Below are 8,183 nucleotides of genomic sequence, written 5' to 3' on the forward strand. Positions count from 1 at the left end.
GGAGCCTAACTGGGGCTTTTTTGCTGTTGGTGGGCCCTTTTAAACTGCGCACATATTTTGCTCCTCTGTTGCCTTTTGCTCCTTCCTCCTTGAAGAGCTGTCATTGTATCTGTAGCACATATGGAGAAGCATAGCTAGAATGCAAGAGTGCCAAGGCTGCTCCCCTTTCTGGCCCCTGCAAAGCACTGCTTCTGTTTCTGTATGATCCAATTTGATAGGCCATTCTCTCATGCCAGTAGCTGATGAAATGCGTGCTGAAGCTATCTTCATATTAGGCAGAAAAGAGAACATGTAAACTTAAAGACGCAGAAAGAGAGAGAGAGTGAGAGAGAGAGACATTTTAAGACTTTGGCTGTACCAAGGCAGTCATTTCAATAGTTGAATTTGTAGGTGTAGTGTGCTAATTAGCTGGTAAATGAACATGCATCATTTAGATCTATTGTTGCATCATTTCATTTAAGTATGTAGTACATTGCCAGCAGCAAGTATGCTGGCTGAAAACTGTCACAACAGTGATCACTACAATCTGGGAGTTAAGTTTGACTGAAACATATGTCTTCAATTTTAATAGCTCAGCTTCCCAGATGCCCTAGAGGAGAATATTGCCTGAGAAGGAGCTTTTCATGTAAGAATAATTTGTGTTAAGTAGCTCAGTGATCTGTTTGTTAGGTTAGAGCTGACAGTTTGTTTATATTTCTAAAGGGGTATGATGAATGGGGGAGAAGTTGATGCTAATTAGCCTAAATTGTTCCTAAGAATGCGGAGCACTTTGCCAGTTTCATTGTTTCTGTTTCTTTGCACATTTTCAATAATTGAATGGAGCTCAGACCATTCATCATAATTTCGGGCAAGATGGAAATAAATGAATATAGCACGGGCCAACCTGTGCAATGGAAGATGTCACTTTAGAGGTCAATTAGGTAAGACATCAACCGAGGACTAATGCAGTGTTTTCTAATCCAATTGCATAAATATAGCAAACATGAGCATTTTCATTTAAGAAATTAATTCTCTCTGTCATTATATGACTATAAGTATTATTAATAGAAAGCTGCTTTTTCTTATTAGCCTGATTTTTCTTTGTTCTTGGATCTCAGCTATAACCCAAAGATACAGACTCCCAGCCCTGTGTGTAAGAAAACTTGCTGCTTTTAGTATATCATACCTCCGATACAATTAAGGGGGAAAAATCCCATTCTTTGGAGCACTGAAGCCTTTAAATGCTGTGGTCAGGCATATTTCACAGAAGATGTTAGGAAGAAGGGCAGTTCTACAGTGAGGTTAACAGCCTTTAATATTGTTTTAATATTGTTCATTTTACTTGACACACATTGTATTGTGCATCCATATTAGCCTTTATTTTATACTTGGGGATTGCAACTTTGTTAGCCCAAATTTCTATACATGTGTAAATAGATACATTTATATGACAGCCTAATATATTGAATGCTTTCTTTAATAAACTAAACATAAATTTAGAAAAACCCATAAATGTAACATTTTAGGCCTTATTCAAGACCATTCTTTTTTAATTTATGCACATATAATACCACAGGAAGAGATGGTATAAATTTGTGGACTGTGGAGAATGAGTGAACATTTTTGAATCAGGATCTTTAAAAGGGGTGAAATTTGAGTATGATTAAGTTAGGAAAAAGGCTCGCTTACGGCGGAAGTCAGAGACTCTGTATACATTATAGGCATGTCATGGCTTTTAAAAAGTTATGTTAGACTTCTATACAAATTGTGAAGGAATTTGTATAACCCCAGACAAAATTCTGTGTCTTTCTGAAGCTCTTAACAACAGTAAAAAATAATAGAAAATAAAAAAAGAGTGCAATAATAATAGTAGTTAGTATTCAGATCAGGAGTAAGCCTTGCTGTAGGGCAGTCTGGTAGTTTACACTGCATGGGTGTTTTGTTGGTCACTAATTTTCTCGGAAGGAAATGATCCCATGGCTTATGCTATCCACGTTTGTGCATATTTGCCCTATAATTGGCATTTATTCAGGAGACTTTTGGTTTGATGGATGACTGTCAGGGTATAGCCTGATAGCTTTGATGCGGATTGCTTCTGCATGAGTTTTTTTTTTACATTAACTCATTAGAACTCTGCTCTCCTTCAACATGCTCTTTGTTTACCTTCTGAAAATTAAGATTTTTCAACCATAGTTTCAAGAGACTTAGCAGAGTTTTAATTCAAGTACCAGTACTTTAGTTTTAGGTGGAAGAAAACCAGGTAACATAAAAATATTTGAGTTTTGAACTTGTAAGTTTTAAAATTATAATGTGACCTTAATTAGTTGCCAAATTAATTAGTTACCTTTGAAATGTTAAGCCACTTGCTAAATATCTTAAATTTATAACATTAACTTCCTTGTACTTAAACTTCCTTAAAAAAAACAACCCAAAAAACAAAAAAGAAGGACCATAAAATCAGCAGGTATAGTAATATTTTCACAGCGGGTTGATATACAATGAGCATTCAACAAGCCCAAGTTTTGTGTCTGTGGCATGTTAACAGTTTTTTCTGAGCAGACTGATTAGGCCATCTTGTATTTGGAATACAGTACTATTACTTAGAATAAGGAGATTTAACTTTATTTTTAAGGCAGCTATATGGATTGTTTCCTGGATACCAGTTTAAATGACTGATAGGTTTAGCACTGATGGAAAAAAGAAGTTCTCCCTAATGTCAAGTTGAGGTGTATAATGTTAATACAAAAGCTGATGAATGAAATGATAAATGGATGTTTCATGCTGTGAAGCATGTTTACTAAATACAAATATAAATAAAACACTTATCTAGGAATAAAAGTGGATCATCCCACAGATTATTTACTGCAGAAATTATAATTTTTATATTTTATGAATGTAGAAATAATTGAAAAATTCATCATGTTGAATCCTTTTTCTGGATTTATATTTAGGGATGTTTTCTAACAATCAGTTAAAAAAGAAAATTTCCTTTGGATTAAGGGAGTACTGTTGATGGAAGATAAATATGTGTCTTTGTATATATTTTAGGGAATTGGATATATTTTTAAATTTTAAATCTCCTATCTGCTAAGTTTTTAAAAAAGAAAAAAATGGGTTTTTATTTTTCCTATTTTGTTATGGTCATTTTATGTTATCTACATTTAGTTTTGATGATGATGATGATAATTATGTCCTTGAATACAGAGCACCGACATAGATCAACTTATCAGGATCAGATTCTTCAAAACAAATCCATTTTGCTAAATGTCCCTGATGGGACATTTTGGACAGAGGTTTGACACACTTAATTATGGTTTAATTTAAGACACTAAAAGCACATATAGCATTAAAATACAAAGCCAGATCATAGTATTAAAAACACTGATGTTTAAAATTTATTTAGATTTGGAGTTTTGGCTGGCCAATGAGAAGTGTCCCAGATAACAAAATTTGGATCTCTGTTGTCTGTAATTTGGGGACAGTTTGGATCTGGGGTTTCTGGTTTGAGGCCAGGGCCCAGAGAGAGAATTATTTTATCCCCATTCTTGTAGATACTTATGTACTTAATTTAACTTACTTCAATGTTACTACTCAAATAAGTGGAAGAACCTGACATGGTCAAAGTGAAGTGATTGTATAAAGGCTTGTTGCTTGTACATATTAATTATATTAATTATTTAGGTGATTCCATCTAATATCTATTTAAGAGTAGTACTGATCAAATTATTTGTTGCAAATTATCTGAGAAATGTAACCTGTTTCTTGTGTACATAAATTGTTTTGAAATAGTCTTTAAGAATTTTTTTTAAGTATTCACCTTTCAGAAAGCTCTAAGTAATTTATGTGAACAAAATGTAACCTTTAGTTTGTTAGAGCTGTTTGACTATACACTTGTCATATGACTGGCCACCTTAGACATGTTTCTGGTCCTAATTGGATGACTAATATTTATTAAAGGAGTATGCTGAAATGCAAATACAAAATGTGTGAGAGAAGAGGTATTCTTATGCAATACAGACTTGCTCAACAAACACAATTTTTTGACATGAACAAATAGTAAATTGAAAGGGCACCAAGTCTGGTGGAGCTGAACAGCCATCTGGAATAGGAGCAGTATTCACTAACACTATTTTGGAGTGTTCAGTTAGGTTTATTTTTCATGGATTTATACAGTTCCCTCAGGGTATTCAGGAAAAGACATGGGAAAGGAAAGTGAAAGTAACCAATGCTAATAGTTTGATTTAGTTAATTTAAGAGTGAACTCTTTTTGGTCCCTGCCCATAGGTGGTAAGGGATGAAGATATTTGGCAGGAGCATATTTGCACAAATGTGTCAATGTTAAGTAATGTTTTATTCTAACACTGACAAAGACATTTATGTGTTTGAATTCACATCATTATGCTCTAGCTGTGGAAAGCAAATTATAGGTTGCTTATTACATACATCCTCCTGGGTTAAATACTTAAATTTATTTATTTATTGATTTACTTATTATTTAATTAAAAAAAAAGAACCTGGAACCAAAGTCCTTGCTGTTTCAGTAAGCATGGCTTTGTTTGACAGGATTACTATCAAATGGTTAATGGTCCCAAATGTGGCTAACTGAAAGGAGTGTTGCAATCTGTTGAGAGCTGTGAGTAGACATGCCTCTCCCTACAACCAAACTGCAGCACAGTTGAAAAAAAATTTACTCCCCTAATGAAGTACTTTAGTAGGTAAATGTGAAGATTTGGGGCCATATAATAGTCTGCAAGTCGTGTGCTTTGGCATTTTTCCCCTCCAAGTACATGAATGAAAGTAATAGGATTAAGCTAAACCAATAATATACTATAGGATGCTAATGTTAACAGTGTTTACTTTTTCAGTTTTATGCCCCTTTCCAAGAATGAAAAACCAGAAAACCATTCTAGTTAAAAAGGTCGTCTGGGTTTGAAACATTTTTTAAAAGAGTTAGTACAGAATAATGTGAGTGAAAGAGAATAAATATCTCAGCTGCTTTTTCACTTTGCTGCAAACACTTAAGTAAGGAACGCCAGTCCTTAGTTTGTGAACATATATGAAGACATTAATGTATTATATATAGATAGAAGTTGTAAGCTGAGTTAGTTTCATTCTTTTGGCTTCAGTTCCACTGGATATTTTGGAAATATACTAAGCTGGTGAAAGGAAACAAAAAATATGTTTACCAAAGTTTAATTTGTTCCTTTTGAAAAAAGAACCCTATCTAGCAGTCGAAGTACAGGACTAGAATAAAGAATTACGAGTTTTGTTCCTAGCCTTGCTACTGTTTTGCTTGGTTCCTAGCCTTGCTACCATAGGACTGTATGGAGGTTCCCTTGGGGTGATGGGCTGAGTGAGATACAGAGGCAGAGGGGCCTGCTGGGGAGTTTCAACAGAAAATTAACTGTCAGTTTATTTCCACTCTGATAAACTCTCAAGGCTCATCTGAGAGCATGTCACAGAAGCTGCTTCACGCAGGTTCACACAGCAGAAAGGATCATTTGGATTTCACCTCTCATACTATATCTTCCTGACACTTAAGCCCTTCTGTTTCTGCTCTCCCCACATCTTTGACCTTCTCCTTTTGTCTCCCCTATTTTCTTCTTAGGCATCTGGTTCCTGTCTCAGCTCCCCTCAGCATTCAATCACATTAAGGATTGAACCAGGAACTCCACAGTTAAAAGCATGAGCTGCTATATATAGCTTGAGATAAAGCTTTGTTATAGCTCATAGCCTTTGTAGATTGGCACATAGTAGGATACACCACAGACTTCTACTCAAACCGTGTCCTGAACCTCTGCATCCCTCAGTGGGTTGAATGCTAGACTTATATGATAATCATAATTCTCTTGGATGATATACTAGGGACTGAACTAGAAATCTCCAGGGGCAAAAAGCACATGCTGCCATAGAGTGAGCTCAAGAATCAAGGCCTTGTAGCTGAAGCCTGGAACAGCACATATACTCTGTGGATTGATACTGAGCAGGACTTTTAATATACTTACCTGTGAATTGCACATTGAGGCCATGTCCACACGTGTGGGTATTTGGTTCCCTGGAGACAACTAGCGGGTTCCCTGGGTGCACCTTGTGCTGCTGCTAGTTGTCCCTGGAGACCGCCTGTGCCACGTGCACTCTAGTGCATGGCAGGTTACTACAGGTGGGGTAGGGGAGGCTGGGGCCAATACTGGGCTGGTCCTGGCAACCTTACCTGGAGTTCCGGGGCCTCCTGGGACTGCAGCAGCAGCAATCCTGCTGCACAGAGCCTGGCTGGCAGCTGGAGTGTGGCTTTAGCCTGCTAGGCTCCAATTTTGAGTGGTGTGTGCTGCTTCTGCATGTGCCACTCCGCATTTTTTTCTGCAGGTTTTTTGACCACTGGATACCCAGGGAACAAGTGAACGTACAGTATGTGGTGCTGCAAATGTGTCTGTGGTGCCACATTCTGCACAGCTACGCTTATCTGGACATGGCCTGAGGAGCCTAGAAGCACGATGAGGGGCAGACGAAAGTCTTCCTCCCACATTGCACAAGACAGACCCTTGCTTCTTGCATTAAGCCAAAATCTTTTTGTGAATTTTATTGCTATATGCTGTTTCCTCTTTCAGTTACTTGACATTAATTTCTGTAGAAGCGTATCCACCCTGAAAAAATCTAAATGTTCAGGCCCAGCTCCACATAGTGATATAGGCATCTAGCTTTCATAGCTCTGCACACAGCTCTGAGTTACACACCTAGACTCCCACTGAATTTCATGCACACCGCAGAATAGAATCTAAAAAGCTGATATACTTTTGAGTGGGGAACCACCTAAATTAGCCAATAGAAAACTTTGAGAAAAGGGATGTGTCTTAAAAAAACCCTTTTCCAGGGCTCAGTTGTCTGTTTACGGTATTCCATATTACACAGAAGAATGAAAGATTTGCTTGGCCAGAAAGAAAGAGAATACAAATATAGGAGTCACAGTAAGCATAACTCCCCATTTTGGTTAAGGTAATCAGGGTAGGTGTGGAGGCTTCTAATGAATGTTCATATATCGTTAGGTAAATTACAATGATAGGTCTTAGAATAGGAAGTGATATCCAGGTCTCCTCACTTCCATGTGAATGGCCTAGCCATAAAACCAGCAGTATATGTTGACTCAAGTCTGTCTGTCTGTCTGTTTGTCTGTCTCTTTCTTCCCATTGAACCTTTAATTTTTTATGCAGAGTGAGGCAGTTTCAGTAGGAAAAAGTAAAAAGTATCCCTTTCCCCTCACAGCCCAAGAATACCTACAGTCTAATGGATACAGGGAACTGATTTCCTTTTGAAGTATGAGATGTCTGAAAAATATCCTCAAGCAGAGGTAGAAAGTTAGTCTGAGTCCTTCATGTCACGGTTGAATGCTAGGGCATTTAGTGAGAACCATTCCTGTAGGAGAAGGAGATCCAACGTTATCTCCTCTAGCCCTGCTTTGATTAGCAGAAACATTTTTTTTTCTATTCAATACAGAGGTATTTGGGTACCTAACTTCCACTGAAATTGATTGAGGTAGGTACTCAAATAGGAGTTAGGCACTTTGGCTAGGGACAGACATTACACATAAACTGGTTTAAGTGATCAGAAACTGGTTTAAATCTGTAACAGAACATAAGTTCAGTGCATAAAAACCAGTTTCAAAATGGCTGAAACTGGTTTAAGATAAGCCTGGTTGAACGTACTATCAGACTTAACTGATTTGGGTCAAACTGGTTTGTGCAATGTCTGTCCCAGACCCTATCCTGGTTTAAGTTAAACCAGAGTCCCCCAGCATCCCAGATGCTATGCAGTCCTGGGCTGGGCTTTGCTATGCTCTGTACTCCAGAGAACAGAGCTGGCCCTGCCCCTCTGCTCCCTAGTCAGAGCTCTGGCAGAGACTTCAGGCACAGCAGGGTCTGCCTGGCTTCCCCCTGCCCAACTTCCCCCCTTTGCTCACTGCTTAAGTAGGGTTTCCCCACTCCATCCCTCCTATCTCCCAAAAGCAGGGACCCCAGCCCTATGGACCCTAGTCATGTGGTATGCTAGTTAATACTGAGAGGTGTCTATGTGTGTCTCCAATTTCACTAGGACAGGCAGACAGAACAATGTCTGCTTGTGGCTTTTTGGAGCTAATCAACAGGTAGTTGGTAATGTCCCTCCATTTCTTCCTTGCAAAAAGCTGTTTAAGAAGAGCTTGAACTAATGAGAGA

The 8,183-nt window shown here is 37.9% G+C and overlaps 1 protein-coding gene across 2 annotated transcripts in view; it reads left to right on the top strand.

The window, feature by feature from the left end:
• The window catches only part of SLC25A21 (solute carrier family 25 member 21), a 530,971-nt gene that overhangs the window by 108,119 nt on the left and 414,669 nt on the right, over positions 1-8,183 (top strand). The gene's annotated exons all lie outside the window — the stretch shown is intronic.

Source organism: Gavialis gangeticus, unplaced genomic scaffold (assembly GCF_001723915.1).
Source record: "Gavialis gangeticus isolate Ggan-Ray unplaced genomic scaffold, GavGan_comp1, whole genome shotgun sequence".
NCBI classification, from domain to species: domain Eukaryota; kingdom Metazoa; phylum Chordata; order Crocodylia; family Gavialidae; genus Gavialis; species Gavialis gangeticus.